Here is a 24,995-nt window from a genome sequence, read left to right as displayed (position 1 = left end):
GGCCTCCCCATGTACTTGTTAACTTCCTGCGTTTTGTATTGGTGGAGCTAGATATTGTATTGTTTATGTCAACACCGTTAGCAGAAGCTACTGTTTTGCTGGAGAATCCAAGAAGTTTTGCTTCTGTAGTGTGTGTGTGTGTGTGTGTGTGTGTGTGTGGCTGGAGGCAGATTATAATGTCTCCGGATGAAGGACATATTACAACTTTCTCTTTTTAGACCTGAAACTTTTCTCAAGAATGATCAGGTTTCCTGGACACCTGATATTTACATACATTAACTTTTGGTGTAATTTTACATTTAAATCGGTCACCATTTACTCAGCCTCATGTTGCTCCAAACATACATTCTTCTAGGGGTGGGCGATATGGCAAAAATATAACTTTTTTTTAAATAACACAGTTCTTTGTCATGTTGGTTTTATTATTTTGCAAGTTGTCTGAGCATTACAGCCAAACTACTTTCCCTATTATAAAGACAAAGCATTTCAAGGTAACAAAATATAAAAAAGAATGGTGGATTTTTTGGCTAAGGTGGGCGAAGATAAAAATCTTTCGTTATTTTATCTTTGCTATTAAAAAATAAGAACAAAGATACATGTTACAAATACACATAATATACAAATAAAACAGTGCTTTATTTTCGGGTATAATATTCAGCAGGAACATTCAAGAAATTGAATGAACAATTTTTTTTTTTTTTATAATATATAGATTTATTATTATTATTAAAGCAAAGCAACTGTATTAAAGTTCTTCAGTCAAGAATAGTGAGTGATTTTTCTCTTTGTGTTTTGTTGTTTTATTAATAAAGGAATAGTTTACCCAAAAATAAAAATTGTCATCTGTCTGTCAGTTCTGTCATACCGTTTTATTTTTATACCATTTACTCACTCAAAAGTTGTTTTAAACCTGAATGAGTTTTTCTTCGCATCAATATCTCTTCCCTTTGTACTTTTAACTTTTCTATGCGGACTCGGAGGGCTGCACTGTGACTCCGTGTCACTTCAAGCGCATCATTCTGCGCACGCGATGCTTCTGCCTTCATTACTGTGCTATAGATTTAAAATAAAGGTCTTATTTTATTGCTTGTTTTTTCCTGAATGTATTTTACAACAATACAAAGAACAATGTGTACCATTTTACCAGATTTAGTCCTACACTTTGTAAATAAAAAATGTTTCACTTGGTTTTATAAAATCATTATTTTTCTAGAGTATCTTTTGCTGCTGAATTATCCACTAACCTAGTTTATAGTAGTATTTTTTCTTTTTTGTCATAGATTGATTTATATATTTTTTATATATATATCTTTTATTACGACTGGTCTGGAGAAATTCACCTATACTAAAAGCTTTTATGTATAATTCATTATAAAGAGTTTTAAAGGGTATAATGCATTATAATTATTCATAATGTGCATTGTAATACATTATATCTTGTCATAAATAATTAAAATGCATAATGTAACAATAAATTGATAAGCGTTATGTTTACCGTGGTGAAAACTTTTCATGAGATTGTGCAATGCATTATAAGGCATAAATAACGCATTAAAACTACTTTTATAATGCATTATACATAAAGGCTTTAAGTAAAGTGTTACCAAAAAAGTCTTATTGGTTTGGAACATGATGGTGAGTAAATGACGACAGAATTTTTATTTTTGGGTGAACTAATCTTTTAATGAATTATAACTTGTTCTATGTTTCTGAAATATGGTTTCTGAGAAAATGTTGGGTTGTCAAGAGGTTCTTCCTGAACACCTCCTTCCTAGAATAGAAATTGTGACTGAAATGAAAGGTTTGGCCAGTGTGGTTTCTTTATACCAAACCTCTCGTATAAAATACCAGAATGCATAAACCACATTGAAAACTGACCAACAGCGGTTTCAGAAGTGATTTGAGGGCAAATGGAGCGTCGCAGCAAGATGTATTTAATGCAGAGCTTCATAAGCAGACAGCAGGATGTACGCTGTAGTCCAGTCTAATGTTCATCAGGACTGCAGCGCTATTCCTTTGTTGTTTTATGGTATGGTGTTGTGCTGCAGAGAAGTTCCACACCCATGTTGTGCGTTGTCATTATGTTTTATCTGATTATCATGGTGGACGTGCGATGTCATCCTCAGGGAGATGTGTGTTTTAGGGATGTAACGGTAAAAAAAATTCTTATCACGATTATAGTGGCCAAAATTATCACAGTTATCAGTATTATCACGGTATTGTTAAAATGTGCTGGAGATATTCAAAAAGTACCGACACATAAATCACTTCACCAAGTTTAATATTTAAAAATCAACAAACGACAAATAAAATGACTTTTTGTTTGAAGAATCGCCAAAACAATAACATGACCAATGATGTTCGGATTTTAAATGACAACTTGACTGACAATATTTTAATAGCATGCTCAAATATCTAATGTAAATGTTCAAATAAAGCTTTGAAAAGTTTCATAAAAATGTAAACCGCGTATTTCAGCTTTTAAATAAAGAAAAGGATTAAGTCAAAATGATAATTGATTAATAAATGATTATGTATTTTATCTGCTCCAAAAAATAATTCTAGATAAATTATCTGAATTGTTTAAATGTGTAGAATCCACATAAGCTTGTTTTTCATCGGTCAAAATTTACAGCAGGGCATGCAAATTCTGTCTGTTTTTGGCCAGACAGAAACTGCACGCAGGCTGAATGTAAATATAAGTCTCTGTAAATCCACTCTCTGACATCAAGTGGCGCTTATGGAAAAGCTGAATACAGCTGTTTCCAGTAACCTCCGTGAACAAACAGCATTGCGATTTAAGAACACCTTCTTTAGGTATTACATGGAGCGAAGATGAAAACAAAATGCCATCGAATCGTTTCTGAAGACAGTCAGAACCTTCAGAGGTACATTCATATAATTAATTCATTCATAAATTCATTTGATTCAAGAGTTTTATTTGTCACATACACAATTATACAGAGTATAACCAGCAGTGAAATGTAGGTCAGGTCCGCTCCAAGGACAATGCAATTATAAAGTATACAAATATTAAGAGAAGAAAAGTAGAAAAAAATAAAATAAAAGAATAAAATAAAAAGATAGATCAAAAATATAAATATAAATGTGCAGGTCAGTATGTTGTTGACTTAAATAGTACTAAGAGGAATGTGCAAAATAATGTGCAAAAAAGTTGTACAGGGTATATAATAGCAGCAATATGAGGTAGAGAAAAATTATGAATAGCTTATTGATATGGTGATATTTACATGGAGTCAAGTGATGTTATGACACAGAGTTAGAGTTTAGGAGCCTGATGGCCTGGGGGAAGAAGCTCCTCATTATTTGCATAATTCCCTCAGCAGTCTTTTAAAACTTCCCAGGTTTTCTGCACTATTTTTGCTCAAAACGAAACTACTCTGCTGCTGTGCGCACGTGAGACTGTTACTTAACTGTGCTTTATGCTGGACTGTATTTATTTATCGTGAGTCGTTCAAATCGTGGTAATCGAATACGGTTTTAATGATAATTAAAATATGAAACGGTAATACTAACCGTGGGGAATTTTATCATCAAACCGGTAATTGTTACATCCCTAGTGTTTTGAAGACTACTGTCTAGTAGTGTTGAAGGAAAACCCTCCTTATATATTGCATTTATTTGATTAAAAAAATGCAGTGAAAATAGTAATACATTGTGAAATATCAAGAAACATTTATTATTATCAGTGTTGAAAACAGTTGTGCTGCTTAATATTTATGTGGAAACTGATACATTTTATTTTATTTTTTATTTCTTTGAATAGATAATTTAGCGTTGTTAATTGTAAAAATCTTTTGTAACATTATAATGTCTTGTATGTTTTCACTGATCGTTTTAATTCTGAATAAAAGCATTAGTTTCTTTAAAAAAAAAAAAAAAAAAAAACTAATGTATATGCTATTTGTAGATATTTGAGGTAGCTGTTGTCTGAACCAGTTATTAAATTATTTATTAACTCTGACAAGCTTTTTTCCATTATGACTGAAACTGATCTTTGTCAGTGTAATTTATGAACAGATGTTTTGAATATTCCTTGTCCGTGTCTCAATTTCCACTGGAATATTGTGCCTTTTTTGTCGTGAACTCTGTTCGTGTAATCCTGGCTCTGTGTTCATTGAAGGATGAGACTCGTTTTAACTGGACTAGTGGCATTAGCAAATTAGGCTAATTAAAACGTCTGACTAACTAATGGAGGATAGAGAATGCCATTGTACACTCTTTAGCAGCCCGTCAAGGGTGGTATGTGACACTGACCAGCTTCATGCTGTTGCGTTTAGAGTTTTATTCAAATCGGATATGATTCATGATCTTTATTGCACTGGAAAAACCACTGATCTACATTCTTCAGCGGTCTGTCTGGCTGACATATTAATAAACACATGAGTTACGGAGCCTGCTGAATTTGTTAGGTGTGTATGGGTGTCTTCAAGAGAAGGAGTGATGGGGTGCACCTCATCACATTCCTATCAAGCCCCAATTCATGCACGTGTATGTTTCTGCTTTCTGATCTCTGATTCTGAGGGATGGAGGTTCTGCTGACTGCTGTAATTCAGCATTATATTGTTAATGAGCAGCTGTTTAATGCTTTAATGTAGCTCTAGTCACTTTTCATAAATAATTTGAGTTTTTTTTTTAGGAGTTACAGGATCTCTCTCCAGTGAAACTGAAGTTTGGAATCCCCTCGCACAGTGGGTCTGTTCCAAGACCTAGTGAGGCACCTTGTTGTCTACCGCATACATAGGCATTTGTCTTCTAATGCTGGCCACACACTAGAGGATTTTAAGGACGATTTTATGCCCAATTTGCACTCCTAATGATCTGGGTGGGGCTCGATTCGAGGCTTGACGCAAGCTATTTGTTTTGTCCAAAACATCCTTTATTGTGTGGAGTCATTATGATTATTTAACTGCTCCCGATTGAGACGGAGTGTCCCCAAACTCAAATCGTATATATCAAATGTATGATATTTACGACTCTTGATTTGGCTACCTCTGACGTGATACCCGCAATAGCAAATGAGAGTGAGCAAGCATCACCTACCGGATGTTGCATGCTTCTACAGCTGAAACTTGGCAGCCACAAACATGTCATGAAAGCTGAATACATTACCCATATTCTTTCTTATACTTTGTTTTTCACTGTGAAACAGAACGCGCCGGGAGAGCCAGCTGACAACGTCGACTGTCTTCCATTTGTTTTCCTTCTCTAGTGACGTTTGATCTCACGAGTCTCCGTGAGATCTTGTCATTGTGAAATCGTAATCATCAAGTGTGTGGTCTCATGGTCTGGTTGAATCATCTAGTGTGCGCATTCAGAGGATTATAAGGCTAAAAATTGGTGCTAAAAACTGTTTTCACGTCTGTGGTCACTAGGGATGGGTATCGTTAAGGTTTTAACGGTATTACTACTCTTATCGATACTGCTTATCGATCCGGTACTTTAACGGTATTCTTATCGGTACTTTTTGTTTTACTTTGTTTCTTTGTTCATATTCTTACAGTATCTTATCTTATGTATATAAAACACTAAAAATGCCTGTACTTCATCAATTTGTAAATGCACCAGTGTGCAGGTATTTTTAGTGTTTTATACATAAGATAAGATACAGTAACAACATGAACAAAGAAACAAAGTAAAACAAACTGACAAATACAATAAAACAAACACACAAACGAAATGAAATAAACAGTGCTTTCATTTTTCCATGAAGGTCTCTACTAATATTAATGTTCAGGTAAGTAATATTTACAAAAGTAATCAAATGTAAATGAGCACTGCATAGTTTTCACTGTATGTACTGATAGATTTATGCTTATTAAAGCTATAACGTTGTTCAGATTAAGAGCTGTGGGTGATTTTCTCTTTGCATTTTGTTCTTTGATTAACATTGATGGCTCAAGCTCCAGTCTGACACTTTAAGACAATATACTGACACGCATCGGATTTTCTCCCAACTGTTCTCGTCCACTTAAAACATAAAAGTGAAGACTCTCATAACCGGCCATTTTGACACATTGTGTGTGTATTTTTTGGCATATTTTTGTGTGCTATTTCGACGCGCCCGAAGCTCAAAGTGTGCTTGTCCGTTTTGGAGCACGCCGCCGCGCAGGCACACGCGCGCACACACATTTCAGCCTGGGGAACAGCATCACTTGTGCAGATTGTACTTTCAACGTTTTACTATCAAATATGTCCTGCAATGTAGCAACAGTAAAGACGGCATTTTATAACAATCACTGATTGAGCTGATTCAGATGTTAAGTTTTGGTTCGGAGGAACGAATCCGCGCCGCTATGAAGGGAAGGGAGTTGTGCTAGAAGAAATGCGGCTATAATCCTTGGAAGCCAAAATCGAAAAAAAAAATAAAATACTTAGCTTAATATAACAGCCACAGGCCTAAAGTGTGAGCAGATGTTTGAATAGTTGGTTCTCTCCTCTATCATAATTAAACAGGACATTCATGTTGCGTGTGCTGAAGCTCCGCGTGAGCGCGATCTGGCTTCTGAATTGCGCATAGCAAAAATGCATCATAGACAAATGTTTGAATATTATTGCACATAAAAACAGCTGGCGACATATACATATATATATATATATATATATATATATATATATATATATATATAGAGAGAGAAACAATAAATGTATGTGTGTTTTCTTAATTTCTCCAATACCGACAGAAGTACCGATAACGTCAGAGCTTATCGATACTCCGGTCTTTTATAATTTAGCCCCGAGACCGATTTAATACCGAGTTTCGGTACCCATCCCTAGTGGTCACCCATGGTTTTAAAATCGGTTAAGATTTGAAAATCATCATGTGTGTGGCCAGCTTAAGGTGGCATTGTGACTGAAATGAAACCTCATAATTGGTACCTATATTAGGCAGAAACACCTACAAATAGTGATTTGTAGTAGGAATGGCTTGATACTATACAGGGCTCTAGACTGCAACCATTTTTTGAGAGTGTGCGAGTAAAAATTTGACATGGTCGCACTTGTGCGAGTGCATGGTCTGCGCTGCTCCAAAGTGTCTGCTTCATACAACGCTCGCTGCAGAGCCGCAGCACATTGTAGCAGGATCACTGATCACGTGAAGGGAGGCACTTTCAGCGCGAGTGCTTCGTGGGTTGAGCCTTGTTTACCCACCGCGTCAGCACAAGCACGAAGGTGTGCGCAGCGGACGGAGCGCAACGAAGGATTTGGTTTTCAAACTAAAGTAAAAGACCGCTTCTTAAACCAGAGAACGTGAACATGTTGGTATTCTTGTAGAAAAAAAACACGCAAGTCCTGTCAGCGACAGCCAGTTTAGTTTTACTTTTCTTTTTGTTTTCGTTTTGAAGAGTTTGTTATCTTTGCTGTTTACCTCACGTTACTGTATGGAGGCTTTCCTTAATTTTTTAAAAATATTATTATTTATTTGATTCCTCAGTGTTTGCTAAACATTCTGTAATGTATTAGTCGGTATATAATACAGCATGTGATGTGTCCTATGCCATGCCTCGTCTTATTTGTTTTTGTTAATGCATTGATTAATGAAATGTTGTATCAAAAAAAAAAAAAATGCAACAATTATGTGCTCGTGTGACCAACTGAGACAGTTAGTCGCAAAAGTGTGACCAGTGGGAAGAATGAGTCTAGAGCCCTGCTATAATTTTGGCTTCGGTACAATACCAGAATGTAATACCTTGGTATCGATACCATAGGTGACAAATAACCAGCCTCAAAGTCGTTAATTTTGTTTTCTTTGCATACAAAAAGTATTCTCGTAGCTTTGTATAATTACAGTTGAACCCCTCATGTCACATGGATTATTTTACCGATCTCCTTGCTACGTTTCTGGACCTTGATCGTGTAAGGACCCGTGCTGTCTATAGGAGGCTCTGAGAGCAGTCAGATTCCATCAAAAATATCTTAATTTGAGTTCCGAAGATGAACGGCGGTCTCACGGGTTTGAAACAACATGAGGGGGAGTAATTAATGACAGAATTTTCATTTTTGGGTGAACTAACCCTTGAAGAGCAGTCAGTTTATAAGCTCTTAAATTTGGGAGGATGATGGTCTCCTGAAATGATCTAAACTTCGTTTTGGCCTTATTTTCTTTTAAAATGACATCACACCAGTTTGTTCTTTGATTTTGCTTAAATTATATTTGGGTTTTTAAAATGCTGCCTACATAGGCAGCTCATTATGTTTTGGAACGCAGCCAATATTATTCATTGTTTTCCACAGGTGGATACTGCACTTCTTAGGTCATCACGTCATTGGTTTGTGTCTGTGTGCATTCATTAACCAAAGTGAGGAGCAGGAACGCTGCATTCAATTCCTCTTCAGTACATTTTAATAGATGAGTGGAACACTTTATTTCTGTTACTCAGCACAATTGTGCTTTCACTTTAAGAGAGACCCCACCACAAGTAAAAGTGGTCTGTTGGACAATTATCAAATTACACTTCAAACACATGAGTTACAAGAACCATTTGCTGTTCTTGTCCTAAAGGTGCTCAGATAATGACTCTGACTTTGACGGATAGGAATGTGTACAGTTTGTTTTGACAGGTCAGTTTGAAATCAAGTGGGAATGCAGCTGATGAAATTCTCAGTTGTTACAGGAAATTCAGAGTTAACTAGTTAACTAATACATGTGCTCATAATGGTTTATAAGAATGCAAATGCAATCATACATGCAGAAGGTTTTTTTTTATTCACGAGGAAGCTTTGATATCTGTACGCCTTCTAAGGAAACCGTCTTTACTGTGTTGCATGCCATATTTGTGTCTTGAATGAAAACATTGATATATAAAAGTGTCTTGTAAAGTTTGACTTTTTAATTCTTTCCAGAACTTATCAGGTCCCTCCCTCCTTTCATTCGCCCTATCTCTGTCTCTCCCTCTCTCTCTCTCTCTCTCTCTCTCTCTCTCTCTCTTTTCTGTGGGCAGATAGGAGAAACACAGCCATATAAGGTGGTGTGATAGTGGCCTTGTCCATTTTTACTCGGGAACAGCAGCTGTTCCTCTCGCCCCCTTAGTCAAAACAACCAGGAAACCTTTTCCCAATACTTTCTAAGAGATACAGAAATCCTGCCCTCTGTGACACTTTCTCTGCCTGTCTATTGTTGACCAGGAAATCTTCTCATAGTGAAATCTCTGTAGCACGCTGCCCCCCCCCCCCCCTCATGTTATTGTCCATCGTGATGTTTTACTGTAGATATCGCCCGATGCCAATTTCGTAGACATTGCCCAACCCTAGTAAATACATCTAATGCCACTTCAGATGCAGATTCTGTTTCCTCTGCAGTGAAAAGATAGAGTTTGTTGATAGTATGCTCACTCTTATGTGAACATAAAAATTTGCAAAAATAAAGTACTCTACTGTTCACAAAGAGAAGTATGAACACAGATGACAACAATGTTGCACTGTCCGAAAAGTTTGTGGTATAAATGTGTTTTTTACTTGAAGCATATGTTCTCTCTTCCCTTTATTTTGCCCCCAGACCCCCCTACAAGGTTTATATTACAAACTGTCACTTTTGTGACCTCTTGTGAGTTTGCAGATATACATCTATAATTGTTAAATTTTGCAATTAATCCGTGCCTGGTCTGTGAGGATAAAAGATCACCTACCATCCCCTAGAATAAACTGATTTTGATTTTAAATCTTTGAGGTTTTGATTTTTGCATTGATAGTTTGAGAAATGTGTTAAAGCTTTCAGGAAATGACTCTTAGCAAGTGTGAACAACTGTAAAATTCTGATGCTAGCAACAAACCAATGTATCTGCCAGATCAATTAAACAGCAGAATGTTTTATTTTGAGACTATCTGCATTGATTGAAAACTGCTTGGTGGATTTACAGAAGTGGTTGTTCCCTTTTTGTCTGTTTCAATGGATAATAAACATTTTCTGATCAAATGTTTTTAGGTAATGTTGAGTAAATATTGTGCAACATTTTAATTTTAGCATATCTCATTGCTATCATAAGTTTATTACATATAAACATCGATGTTATATCAGCCATCTGCCACCCTTCTCTCAAGATACTGGCATCAGTTCAGTTGAAGTGTTTGGCTTCCTAAACAGCTCTTAACTGAATACATCAGGCTGCATGATGGTGAGAAATGCTTACAGAATAAAGTGCTGTCAGAATTAGCACGTTAACGCAGGCGATTCATTTTTTTCAGTTTAACATGTAAAAAATATTTAACGCCGTTAACACAGGGGCGGGGCTAATGTTGGACACCCCACTCACAACTGCTGTTTCTGTCACTTTTTCTCTTGACAAGAAGTGTATTTATTCAGTCGCAGAAAGTCTTTACGACCACATCAAACCGGAGATGCGGGTCAAACGAGCGCGGAAACGGTAGTGTGCTCAGCGCGCGCTCTTCAATTGCACGCACAAAGTCGCCAGTGTGCGCTGTAGCCTTTATCATTTCATATTAGGGGTGTGCGATATTGAAAAAAAAATTATATCTCTTTTTTGGGATTTTTTTCGATAATGATGTTTTGCTATTATGTGTTATTGTGCTGATATCTGACTGCAGTGGACAGTAGGGCTGTATACCTTGGAGAACCTGGCGATACGATACATACCTCGATACACAGGTCACGATTCGATACGTACCTCGATACAGAGCTGTCTCGATACGATTTGATACAATGTGACACGATTCGATACGATTCAATAAAAATACATGGGCCAGAGCCAATTAGTTAATGCTGAACACATTTACTCAACAAACAGAACTCTGCATTTTTCTTCAATTTATTGAAGACAAAAGTGCATTATAACAAAGTGCATTTTGCTTAAATATTTGCAACTTTAAGTGCTCTGATTAATTGTACACAAATTGTATTCATCTGGAAATTACCACAAGGCAACATTTAACTTTCCAAGGGTACAGTCTGAGCTCACACAAGCACAAAATCTTCTTCTTATTATTCTTAACTTCTTATTAAATCTTCTTATAATTCTTTTTTGTGACACCATGTACTGCCATAACATATTTCACTATGAAATCACTTAAATGCTACATCTTGCTTTAACATTTTCCATGAGTTTTTTTTAAACTCGCGGGCGCCGCTGCGCCCCCTAATGGCTGGGCAGAGTATCGATGCTAAGGGCTAGAATATCGATACTGTATCTTTTTTTATTATATCGGTATGTATCTAAGAATCAATATTTTGAGCACACCCCTAGTGGACAGCTGCAATTTTTGATATTCTTCATATTCTGTGTGGTCAGTTCACATCAGTGATAGAAATGAATCTTTTCATATAAGTTTAAATTCATTTTTACCTTTTATGGGCAATTTTACCTTTTAATAAAGCCATTTTTTTCTAAAAGTGTGCATCTTTTGAATCAAATTGTTACATTTAATCAGTTAATTAGAATAATAAGACATTTAGGCTGTTACCAAACAAATGAAACCAGTATCAACAAAACTAATCTTTGCAGAAGTTGCATATGATTGGCATTTAGATGTATTTACACAGTGTTTAATGCAGCTCAGAGGGAGATGGATAATGTTTACAAATGCATAATGTGTTGATATTTTGAACATAAAACATTGAATACTGATATTTGAAATAATTTTAAAATGAAAAGATACTGAATGTGAAATTAAAATCATCAGTAGGTGGTAGCAAGTCACTGTTAACAAGTGAGTCATTGCGACTGAACCGAATAATTTAAACGGATGATTCATTCAGGAATGAAACAACATCGTCCTGTTGCTCAGAGATGCAAAACAGTGCTATAAAATCAGTATCACATGTGTAATCATGCTTATTTTTGAAGAAGAAAATGGCACTCTTTATGTGATTGTAACCATATGAAATTATATATATATATGCATTTTCTGTCACCATATCTTGAATTTTGTGATCATTCTTAATGCATTTTTTTAGCATGCAGTGAAAGAACTCAATGCGCACGTGCCCTAGTCTAGACTTCCTCACGTAATGCAAGCGTGCACTCGTATGGTGTTCTGTTTGGTTTTTGTAAAATACTTGATAATGTCAAATTGCACATCGTTAAAACAACAATTACGATATTATCGCAGACGATATATATTGCACACCCCTATTTCATATCAAAGCGCGAAATAAACTATGTGCATGCAATGTGGTCAGTTATATCATGAAGTTACCAAAAAGGCGATTAAAGCTGCCTAAAAACTGTGCGTGCATTAGGGGTGTAACGATATCACAAACCGAACCGAAAGATCGCGATACACCACCCACGATACGAATCGCGGAACTCTCATCACGTACTGTGGTACTCTCACGTCCCCTGCTGCCCATTGTTGAGGTTAATGGCACTTATCTCTAACTATTAATTTAAACTAATTTTTCTTTGCTTACATTTGATTAAATTGTATTAGTAACGACTAAGAGCTTTTTAAATTTTGTTCTAAATATTATATTCTAAAGTTACTGTTTTCCAAGTGCATGTCATTTCACGTGACTTCGGAGTGAGCGTCACACTCGGTTGCTAGTATATGCAGGATGGCTGCTTCACATAGTAGATTCATGAAATTGCAGATCCCCGGACACATTTAAGTTTCCTGTGTGGGAACACTTTGGTTTTCCACTGGAGTACAGAAATGGAATTAATGTCGTAGACACGGCGCACACAATCTGTCGTGACTGTTTCACAAAACTCTTATACGACAAGAAACACATCTCATGATGCGTTCACACCAGACGCGAATGAAGCGTGATGAGGACCCGTTCACATATCGCGTCTTTTGCACGCTCCAGTTCGTTATTTCAAATGTAGACGCACGGTATGCACGCTCATAATGGAAGCGATGCGGTGCGACGCGCTCGTTTTTTCCAGGTATAACATAACATCACATCTCGGCTGTATCCGAAATCGCCCCCTATACCCTCATTCACTATTCCCTACATTAGTCCACTCATACAGTTCACTTGAAGGAGTGAATGAACACGAGTGAGTGAATTCGGACACTGAGTGCACTGGAAGGACTGCCGTTTTTGTGTAGTTTGCTTGCTGTTTAATAATCATTTGAAACGGGCAACTCCAGTAGTAAGATTGAAGGATTTATCTTCAATGTATAAACTCTAATAGTCAATTTACAATTAATTTGTACCCGTGTTGTATTATGCTGTGGACGAGTGCTTCAAAAATCAATGAATGGATGATTCGGCTGCGGTCGCCATCTTCTGGTGAGACGCAGGAATTGACTCGGCGCGCGACTCTCGCAGTGCATTCTGGGGATTCTCTAGCCGTTGAGTGTACATCAGTTGTACACTAATTTTTGCGGTGCATTGTGGGATTGAATGAGTGCACTCGAGAACATCCACTATGGTTTCGAACACCACTTAAAATGGCTGTATGGGGGGTGATTTCGGATACAGCCCTCAACTTTTCAGAATGCCGCAAGCGCACCGCAGGTCATGTGACAAGAACCAACCAATCAGCTTCCTCACCTTTTCCGTTACTTTGAAACCTCAGCAGCTTTTTTGAAGTATGGGGTGCACCCAAACGCTGTGGCGTTTTTTACTTTTCTTAGTAAATAAACCTTGTAACAGAGTTACAGCAAGGGTTTTTCGGTGGTGGAAATCCATTGCTGAAATTTCCTTGTTGTAACGGAGAGTGCAGCTGACAGACGCCTCCGGAGCGCAACCGCCCGAGCGCTTTGGGAAAAAAGGAGAAAGCGGCGCGCCTAGTGTTTTCCACGCGTTTTTAGGCACGATATGTGAAAAATAAATAATATAATCGCGAGTGATTTACATGTTAAGTCAATGCAAAGACACCATTAGACATCCTGTGGCGCGATTCGCGCGAATGAGCCGACCGCAGTTCAGTCAGAAGGCGTTTCTCAATGTCAAGGAAGGATCCTCGGAAGCCAGAATTTCGAGGATGCTACGTCATCGACATCCGTCGAAGGACTGTTCCAATGTCGAGGATCCTCGGAATTTCAACCAAGGACTGAGTCCTTCGTTCGAAAAATATCCCATACACAGGAAAGGATGCATAAGTGTAGCCTTCGCGCGCTAAAATCACCCACAATCCTATGCGCGCAGCTTTGCTATCTTGCTCAAAAATTCAAAATGTCGGACGTTAGCGGAGTCGGAGCGCCAACGGGGCAATATGCGTTCAAATGTAAGTATATTTACAAATTACTTAAAAAACATTTTTGTATTAGAAAATATTACTACCGTATTTATATTATAAATTCTAGAAATTACGTTATTGATATCTAACTGAACCGGACCTGTCATTTCATTTCACAATTATTAGCCGTCACCGGCATTTCTTTAGTAAATAACTAACTTAGTTAAGTTGTCCAGAGTAAAAGCGGACCGTTTCACTGACGTAATGACGCAATAATGTGCACTTGCTAGCCTGTTCCATTTACGTGTTCTCCGAATGCTTAAGAGGAGCCTCGCCTAGCCTCTGAAGGAAGTGACTTGGAAGGACCAGTCCTGCCAAGGACGTATCCTTGACATTGAGAAACACCTAGAAGAATGTGCTGCATGATGGTGTTTTTGAAAACTTAATTGAACTTCCAAATGTTTCTTAGAGTGGACAAGCCAGTGTTTATTTTTGACTAGAGTACATTGGAGTTTATTTCATTTTAGTTTACTTCAGGTAAGCTGACTTCACTAAAGAGACAAATGTTTATTTCTGAGTACCTACAATGGAGTCATCTCATTTGAGTTTACTCTGTTAAGCTGGCTGCACTAAAGAGAGAAATGTTTTATTCTGACTAGTCTACATTGGAGGTATTTATTTCATTTTTGTTTACTCCGGTATGCTGACTGCACTAAAAATGTGAAGCCAAAGTTAATAAAGAATAGGTTAAGTCAAGTTATTGTTATTATTGAGTTAAGTGAATCTATTGTTCCTTAGCATTGCTGGTAAGATGACATGAACCCTACCCCACAGCGAACCGGACCGGACCGGACCGTGGCTCCAAAACCGTGAACCGAACCGAGCCACTGGTGTATCGTTACACCCCTAGCGTGCATGTAATATATTATATGAGTCACGTTTAACGTTTCTGAAATGGTTTTCAAAACTGTCCGGAAGCAGCCAGCACTGTCTCCCTCATCTAACACACCCGATTCAACTCGTCAGCTCATTAGCTAACCATTGTTAACATAGTGATGATTTTAGTGCACTTTTTATTTGGCCGTTAGACTGCACCAGAAGGCCAGATTTGCTCCATGACATGACTAAGTACCAGCTAAATATGACATTTGTTTTAATGGGCTTATGTGAAGATTGTTTAAAGTTTACTTAAATTACAAGTTATTTTATTTAAAGTCTAATAAATATTAAAATTGATAGCCCTCAAATATACTGTAATGTTGAATGGCTATAGTCAATGGTTAAATATTAGGAAAAAAATAACAGTTTTATAGAGGCATCAGTAGTATTGGTATCAGTGATACTGGCCTTCAGTCATAAAAATTAATTTGAAGATTAAATGTGAAATTATTGCAATATAAAAGTATATTTAAAAAGTAAAATGGAGAGAATGAAAATATCTGAAGACTGTTATGAAAATGAATGTTAAAAATAAAAATGACATGAAAACATGTCTATGAAAACATGAACACGATTAGATGTTAGATTATGATTATGATGCAGCAATGTTATTAAAAAAAAGAAGCATCTAAAAAAGAATAGCTGCCTGAGGTGAAGCTGACTTTATGCCAATAAACTCAAACCCGTTCTATGACACTTCCTATGATATTAATCAGATAATTTAGATGCATAACATGAACGTAGCAGTACAACTTGTATCTGCACAAAAGGATGCATATGCCAGTGAACTTTGTTACGCGCTATAGTGAGAGAGAAAGAGAGCGCTCCTGCTGTGACGCGCTTTCAACAACGCGCTGAAACCCTGTTAAGGACGGAATTTACTACAGATTTCACATCCTATAAAGTTCTCATTATAATGCTTATGTCATTAATGTTTATGGCAGATTTGTGCAATATTTTCATCTACATTATCAAGTGATTCCTAAAATCGCCTGCGTGTTTTCGAAGCAATACGAAGTACGAAAACAATTTTAATTGAAGAATGCCTACTGTTGAACAAATATGATGAAAAAAATCTCTGCTGCATTATTATAGGATCAGTATTTTTGAAAAAGAAACATCTAAAAGCAATATGACTGTCTCAAATAACTCAGTTAATATCTGGCATTGCATTTGAGCATGAAACTAAATACTGGTAATATTCAGCGCATTCAGCTGCATGTAAATAAATGTTTATATCCCAACGCATCCTATATTAGATTAATCTCACATGTAGCTAACCCAGACATCACTACGTGACTTCAAAGCTAAGCTTCTCTCTCTTCTCACGTCTATACTTTGAACTGCATGCTCTTGCAAGCTAAACAATCAGAGCTCAGGGTGCCTCCCAAAGTGCTGCTATAACAGTCAGATTTTTTTTTTGTCGACGATCATCGTTTTTATGATTGGTCATCGCTGTCACGGCCGAGTACTCGATCGCTGTTGCACATCCCTAAAATGAACTCAATAATATTTAACTTCTATATTCCACTTTCCTTTATTTCATTTCATGTTTAATTTAGCCACATATTTTTGCAAAACCCTTTACTCAGTTGTTAGGACTTCAGATTATTTTATTACTGAGTGATGCTTATTTAAAATTTCCAAATATCGGTCCACTAATCAGCATGTTGTGTCCGTGTACAACTAATTGTTACACACAGGGGAGCTAATAAATTGAGAGGTTGTCAAAAACATGAGGTTGAAAGTGTGAGAAAAAGGGGTGTGAGAGCCAGAGGATGTCTGCGGGTTTAACTGAAGCGTGGATAATCATTTGTCATTACTGCAGTTAGTGTTGGAGGTTGTGTGTGTGTAGGTGGGAGTGACTCACCATTTGTGTGTGTGTGAGGTGTTAAAGTGCCGAGATGCAGTATTTTTAACTCCCACACGTTTGTGTTTTCATTTGCCTTTTACATTAACATGAATTTCATGCATGTTTCATAACAATGTTGTTGTTTTTTTCTTCATTAATGTGTGAGTCTGTAACTCAAAATTATACGTGGTCATAGTCTGTCATAGGTCACTTATAGATTTTTTTGTTTGCTTTGTCATTTTGTCTTTTGTAACTGTAAATTCAGTTTTTTTTTAACCTGTTTTCTCAGTGTAATGAGAGAATCACAGAGGACTTCTTGAGTCAAACACATTCATGGAAGAAAAACAATCTGTATGCATCTGTTTGAATGACACACAGGATTTTCTCCCACCATGCTGGGCAACTCTTGAATACTTTAATGGTGCTTAGACCTTCAGACACACTTAATATTATAAAAAAATAATTGTATAGGCATTTTAACTTTTTTTCCTTTTATTTGGCCGTGGCTGCATGCCCTCTTTGACCTAATCAGAATGATTGAAGTCTTTAAAGAAATGTTATTCACAACTACAGTGCTTTTAATGTTTTTTTTTTAAATATGTTCCTTTAAATGTTTTTTTTTTTTTGTCATGGCCTGTAGAGGCTGAAGGTCAAGTCTAACCTTTTGCAAATCAACAGAGGTTTGTTTAGCTCTGTAAGAACATTCAGTTAAGTGTTAAAATACTTGTCTCCGGTTAATGTGCAAAATGGCTCATATTTAGTGGTGCAAAATTGACACACTTTCAAGCTAAACTTTTAAGCAAAGCTCAGGCAATAGTTGATACTCTGCATGTGTTAGTTTGAAAATGGAGCCACAGTTTTAAGCTGAAGATCCAGTGTGGTTGTCCTTTGTGGGTGTTTGTACAGGTGGGTTACATGTGTGTTCATGGGTACTGTTGGCCCCTTATGTTTTTGGGCTTTTCAGCATACCTCACACCATCCTCATGTTTTAAATGTTTGCTTTGGTGTGTTTTGGTATGTTCTGTTTCATGTCTCTGATGGCTGTATAGGAGAGGGGGCCACAGGAAGAAATGATGTCATCTCTAAACTGCACTATGACACTACAGCAGTTTCACTGGAGCCTCTGGTGGCAGGTGTCATTTCCTGCCTGTGTGTGCTTTGAGATAGACGGTGTGTTTTTCCTTAAATAGAAGTTTTATATTTGAAGTGCTCTGTACTGGGAAATGTGCTGTTGATATGATGAAATGTAACGGGCACACACGAGTTCCATTAAATGTCAGCTCTAGTACCATGATGCTATGCAGTGTTTCCTACAGAATTCAGCTATTGAGTGGCATGGTCACATGTTTAATATGTCAAAGCAGTTACTGAATTAACAGGTTTAACTGATTCATAGTTTGAGTTTATTGGACTGATTCATTTAAAGAACTGACTCTTAAATTGACTTTTCAATGGCAAACTGTAAGCTTTTTTTAACTAACACATTATTGGTCCCACTTTATATTAGATGATTTTAACTACTATGGACTTGCATAAAAAAAAATTGTTAGGTTAAAAAAAATACTTGGGTTCATGTTGTATTGGAAATTGCTTTCGATGCTTGTGAGGTGGGGTGCAGTGAAGTTTAGGAACAGGTCTTGTGTTATGGTTAAGGGGTAAGGTTAACAGTGTACTTATAGATGTAATTGTAGGGCTCTACGCTTACTTTTCTTTTTAGGAGCGCTTGTGCTCCTAATTTAAAATATTTAGGAGCACGGTCAAACATTTAGGAGCACCAACAAATCAATAATCCAAAATTCTGATCAAAAAATTAACCTTCCCATTATGAGGTGATGTTTGACTCCTTAAAATTATTTACAGGGAATTTTATTTTTACCTTTTATAATGGCATTTTTCTAACTTTTATTAAAAGTATGTTATCTTTTGTCAAATTCAAAAAAATATATTTATAAGCTTTTTATCATTTCTAATTAAAACAACAGAATAAAAACAAGTAGAATAAGATACCAGTCAAATTAAATCAGTATTTAAGAAATAAATTTGTACTACAGAGGTGGCACAGAAGAATACACAATAGGTGTATTTTCAGTAGGGCTGCAACAACTAATCGATAAAATCGATTATTATCGATTATGAAAATCATCGACAACGATTCTCATTATCGATTAATCGGGTCTGCCCACAGTGCACGTCCAACTTCAGCTGGTTAGTCAAATTACGGCACTGAATAATGCATTTCTATGGACAAAATGCATCTAAAAATAGTGGAGGAAACAGAATGAGATTCTGCCGGAGAAGCACGTGATCCAAGCTGCCCAAAACATGATAATTCTTTATTTTAAGCTTTAAGTTAATGCATAAGAGTAATGGCTTGCCCTGTCAGGCGCTTTGACAGATGCGTGTGCGTCCTCAGCGCAAAAACGTTCAGTTTACGGTCATATCCTTATCTATAAATGCCACAAATTCACGCGAGCATTTCCATTTTTGCATAAAGGTCCGTCCTGACAGTCTGTGTTAAGTTTAAAATACCGAATGAGCGCCGGGCGCGGCGGGCGCGCGCACGCGCATCAGACGGACAGAACACAGTAGAGAGGGAGACAATTAATAGGCTTTTCAGCGCAAACATATCCATTGTGCTGAATTATCTGTTGTTGAAAGTTAATTTAAGGTTTAAAATAAATTAAAATATTTTATGAGAGTAGGAACTTTAAAGGGATAACAGCGTGTAATTGTCTGTCTGAATATAAACATGAGACGCTCCATAACGGCCTTTTACAGGATAAAGAAATGACGAGGTGACTGTGATCAAAGTAGTTCCTGCAGAACATTACTCTTACCTGTTGGTTAACACTGAGTTTGTGTTTTTATTCGTCTTTATTATTATCTTTATTATTTTAATTTTTAATAGAGGTTTAAACTATATTCAATTTTTACAATGCTTAACAAGTAAGTTTTTTAACAATGCGTTTATGTAAGGTTTGTGCCACTGCTGCTCTAAAGTAACAGTATTTGTGATAACCAAAATCATTTTTCGGCTTTCTGTACTGGTTAGTACTCCAGTATGTGTAAGCTCTTTAGTAACAGTAGTAGGCTATTTTTAATGCTATAATATCATTATTGCTGTTATCTATGAAAGAAAACCAGAGCACTTATTTTTTCTTGTATTTTTTTCATTTGAGTATTTTTTTTTCGCGATACCCAATTGCAGTCAAAAAGTACATAAACAATACCAGCAAGAATGCAAGCTGTTATGAGGCCATTTTTTATTATTATGTCTAATAAATGACAATAACATTTTTAAATTTAAACAAATTTTTGACAAATTTCTAAAATGTTTTCTCTTTATTATGATAAGTGGTCTAATAAATTAAGCACTGTATGTTTTCATAGCATTCAGTTGTCACGTTTGTTTGAAGGACATTGGGCAGAATGTGGAATAGTGTTTTTTTTGGCCAATATTTTTTTAATCGATTAATCGAAAGAATAATTGGCCAACTAATCGATTATCAAAATAATCGTTAGTTGCAGCCCTAATTTTCAGATGTTTAATGAGGCTCAGAGGTTGCATAAGTGCAATTAAATTAATAAATTCATGTTGAGGTTAATGTTTTTTAAATATACAATTTTGAATGTAGAAATATTAAATGATTTAAATAACAGAAAATATACTTTAAAAATTAAACTATAACTGCCGGTAGGTGGTGGTATGTCACTGATTTGATCACTGAATCGTTCATTTAATTGATTCGTTCGAACGGCTAATTCATTCAGGAATGAAGTACTTGACTGTCTTTATGAACGGTTAATTGAATCGTTAACTCACTAGATTAATTTAAAAACGCAGTTCATTCATAAATGGAACACCGCTGTGTTTGAATGGAGATGCGCAGCGGCTTGGCTGGGACTTTGTTTGAAACTATTTTCGTTGATGAAATAGAGCAAAATAAGGCAATAGTGTTGTAGTCAGACAATATAAGTAACTTAATATTAAATTCTTGTTTAATGAACTGTTGTATTAAATCAGTATCACATTTGCAAACTCCCTTAATCATTAAAAGCTGTCACTCATCTTAGTTCATCACGATCTCACAAAAACTCTATTATAATCAACGAAGCTCCTTACACTGCACAATGAATCTGCCATTTTACACAGTCTACACTTTTTTTTTTTTTTTTTTTTTGTTATAATAAGAGAATACGTCTGTGATACATTACTCAATGCTGCAAAAACACGCAAGTACACAAATGCGACTGAAATGGTCGCACTGTAGAGCCCTGAATTGCAGAAATTATAGAATTAATTACATGCAGGTGTTTGTATGTAATAATAAGTACAATGTAAAACCCTGTTTGTGAACAGTAAGTGCAATGATTTAAATAGTTTAAATGTTAGTACAGTGGTCGACCGATATATCGGCAGATATTTGGCTTTTTTTTTTTAAATATCGGCATTGGCCGATCAGACTTTTATTTTGATGGTGCTGAGAATGGCAGCGCCTGAGCACATAGTGCTCACATTCTCTCTCGTTTGCTGTTGTCGTTAATAGTGCTGTCTAATACGGAAGTAGGGATGGACAATATTATCAGACTGATATCGGAATCTGCCGATAATGGCTTTAAATGTAAATATCGGCATCGGCCAGATATGAAAAATTATGCCGATATGTCTTGCCGATAAGAGGAATACGTTAACTCACATGTGATCAGGGTGTGCTAGTGATTAGATCACGTCAGCAGTATGGCTCATTCTTTAAGGAAAGTTTTGTCTGAATGACGATTAGATTGACTCTTTTGGATTGCTGCATTTGACGCGTTCGACAGTAATAGCAGTAATAGTAAGAACAGTAATAGCATGTGCAGTGGCAGCGGCGGAGCAAGTGATAGCCTCCCCCAGGTCCTAACGCCTGTTCGGTAAGGATCTTTCTGGGGGGAAAAATGCAGTGATTTACAGGTGCATCTCAATAAATTAGAATGTCGTGGAAAAGTTAATTTTTTCTTGTAACTTATTTCAAAAAGTGAAACTTTCATATATTTTAGATTCATTACATGTAAAGTAAAACATTTCAAAAGTTTTTTTAAATTTTTTTTTTATTTTGATTAGCGCTTACAGCTCATGAAAGTCTAAAATCAGCATCTCAAAATATTAGAAAATTTACATTTGAGTTTCAATTAATGACCATCCATACAGTATAAATTCCGGGTATCTCTTGTTCTTTGGAACCACAATAATGGGGAAGACTGCTGACTTGGAAATGATCCAGAAGATGAACATTGACACCCTCCACAAAGAGGGTAAGTAACAGAAGGTGTAGCTGTTTACAATGTTAAATCAAGGTCCCAGAGTCTGGATGAAAAGTGGAGAGGCACAGAATCGATTTTGCTTGAAGTCCAGTGTGAAGTTTCCACAGTCAGTGATGATTTGGGCTGCCATGTCATCTGCTGGTGTTGGTCCACTGTGTTTTCTGAAGTTCAGTCAACGCAGCCATCTACCAGTAAATTTTAGAGCACTTCATGCTTCCTTCTGCTGACAAGCTTTATGGAGATGCTGATTTCATTTTCCAGCAGGACTTGGCACCTGCCCACACTGCCAAAGGTACCAAAAGCTGGTTCAGTGACCATGGTGTTACTGTGCTTGATTGGCCAGCAAACTCGCCTGACCTGAACCCCATAGAGAATCTATGGGGTATTGTCAAAAGGACGATGAGAGACACCAGACCCAACAATGCAGATGACCTGAAGGCCACTATCAAAGCAACCTGGGCTTCCATACCACCTCAGCAGTGCCACAAACTGATCACCTCCATGCCACGCCGAATTGAGGCAGTAATTAAAGCAAAAGGAGCCCTTACCAAGTATTGAGTACATATACAGTAAATGGACATACTTTCCAGAAGGCCAACAATTCACTAAAAAATGTTTTTTTTTATTGGTCTTATGAAGTATTCTAATTTGTTGAGATTAATTGGTGGGTTTTTGTTAAATGTGAGCCTAAATCATCACAATTAAAAGAACCAAAGGCTTAAACTACTTCAGTCTGTGTGCATTGAATTTATTTAATCACAAATTTCCCAATTTGAGTTGAATTACTGAAATAAATGAACTTTTCCACGACATTCTAATTTAAGATGCACCTGTATATAGTTTTTTTACTTCCTTTTTTAATTATATTTTTATTACATTTATTTAATTGTGAAAAATACTTTGTCATCTTAAGTATAAGTATGTTTATTTAACATTTATTTTTTAATCCATTTTGAAATGATTTAAAATTTCTTAAATATAAATTAAAATAAATAAAATTATATCGTCCATCGGCCACCCTGCATTCCAAGATATCGGCATCGGCTGTAAAAAAAAACAATATCGGTCGACCACTACATAGTAGTTAAAAATACTTGATATAAATTGGGTCCAAGTTATTTATTTAATAAACTTATAATATTTATATTATAATGACGTAAAAGAACCATCATCATTAGAGGCTGGTAAAATATGAAAGTCATATCCCATTAAAATGTTTTGTACTGGTACTTAGTCATGTCATGGAGCAAATCTGGCCTACTGGTGCAGTCTAATGGCCAAATAAAAAGTGCATTAAAATCATCACTATGTTAACAATGGTGGTTCTATCTGATATATCACCCTGCCCTGCTACAGAGTAAAGTGAGACAGAACAGATGCATTTATGAAGAAATAGAGTGAAGATTTGTGTCCATAAAGATTTCACATTGTGCAGTAAAGGGTAGAGAACTTTTGGAAGTTGAAGGCAGGGCAGGGAAGAGAGTGAAAAAGGGAGAGGAGGGGGAGAGGTGTGGCTGCTGGACATTCCGAATGCTTTTCCGGTAAGGGTTTCCAGTGAGACCATGCCTGGTATGTCGGTCACAACAGACCTGGTCTTGCTTCAAAGCGCTTTACAAGCGTAGTAGTGCCGTGACCGCCAGCCATCACCTCAGTCTGCATGTGCAGGAACAAATCCATGGGCCTGGTGGCCTCAATGTCTGCTTAATTGTTTTAAATGCATTTCAATTATACGCTGCATTCCCCCAGGGCAGAATATCATCTAGATGCCCAAAAAAGGTGGTGTGCTGTGGGTAACAAAGGCTGAAAAGAAAAGATGAATGACTTGTCAGATCAGGCTTCATCAAGAGAAGTGGATGTTCTTTTATTATCTACTGACTGTAAAACCTTGATTACTTATCAATCTTAATTTCTTCAGGCCGGAAGTTCTGCCGAGCCATTAAACTTCCTGTCCTCATTCCACTCAGGGTTTGAGTAAAAGAGATATCGCTTAACATTTGTTTTTTTTCCCCAGACAAATAAACATTTACGAAACAGTAACCAGATGGGATTAGTTTTCCAAATTGCTAAATTGCTTAGCTACATTTATTTACATAAATACTTCTCATTTTATGTATTGGTTCTGATTCTTTGATGCTAAACAAATCGCGATTCAATTAGGGGTAGGAGTTTATATGAATGTATGTCTGAAGGGAACTTACTGGCTTTAGAAAAGTTTAGATGGTATTTTTTCTTTTCATCTTGCCTCTGTATAATGCATATTAAAGATCATAAGTGCAGTGCTGCTTTGTTTACAGCGGAAACCAAGGAAACGCTTAAAGCGCCACCTGCTGGCAGAGAGTGAATCTGCATCTCATTCAGCTCGTCTGCTGTTTCTGCTTCATGCAGGCTTTTTTTATGTATACAGTAGTTTTACAAAACTGAAGTCAGACCATTGTTTTTGCTTCAAATTTCGACATTATACAATCTAATTTAGATTAAAAACTGCTCATGTTGCATGTATGCAGCATCTTTGTTATGATCATGATTAATATGCAGTGGTTGCCTGCCTCTAATTTTAAATGGAAACAGCACAGACAAAGCCACATTTTGTTTATATGAAGATATTTCTTTTATTTGTGTTATTTATTTGATTTGGAGCTTGTTTTAAAATTTCAATTTAGTTTTATTTACATTTACATTATATTTACAGTGTGTTATTTAGCAGACGCGTTTATCCAAAGCGACTTACGAATGAGGAGAATAGAAGCAATCAAAACCAACAAAAGAGCAATAATATGCAAGTGCTATATTAGCATATT

General features: G+C 36.4%; 1 protein-coding gene across 1 annotated transcript in view; it reads left to right on the top strand.

The window, feature by feature from the left end:
- The window catches only part of LOC306882521 (rho-associated protein kinase 2-like), a 61,754-nt gene that overhangs the window by 7,464 nt on the left and 29,295 nt on the right, over window positions 1-24,995 (top strand). The gene's annotated exons all lie outside the window — the stretch shown is intronic.

The sequence above is a fragment of the Barbus barbus genome, assembly GCF_936440315.1.
Source record: "Barbus barbus genome assembly, chromosome: 16".
Classification (NCBI taxonomy): domain Eukaryota; kingdom Metazoa; phylum Chordata; class Actinopteri; order Cypriniformes; family Cyprinidae; genus Barbus; species Barbus barbus.
This window is presented reverse-complemented; position numbering and strand designations above follow the sequence as displayed.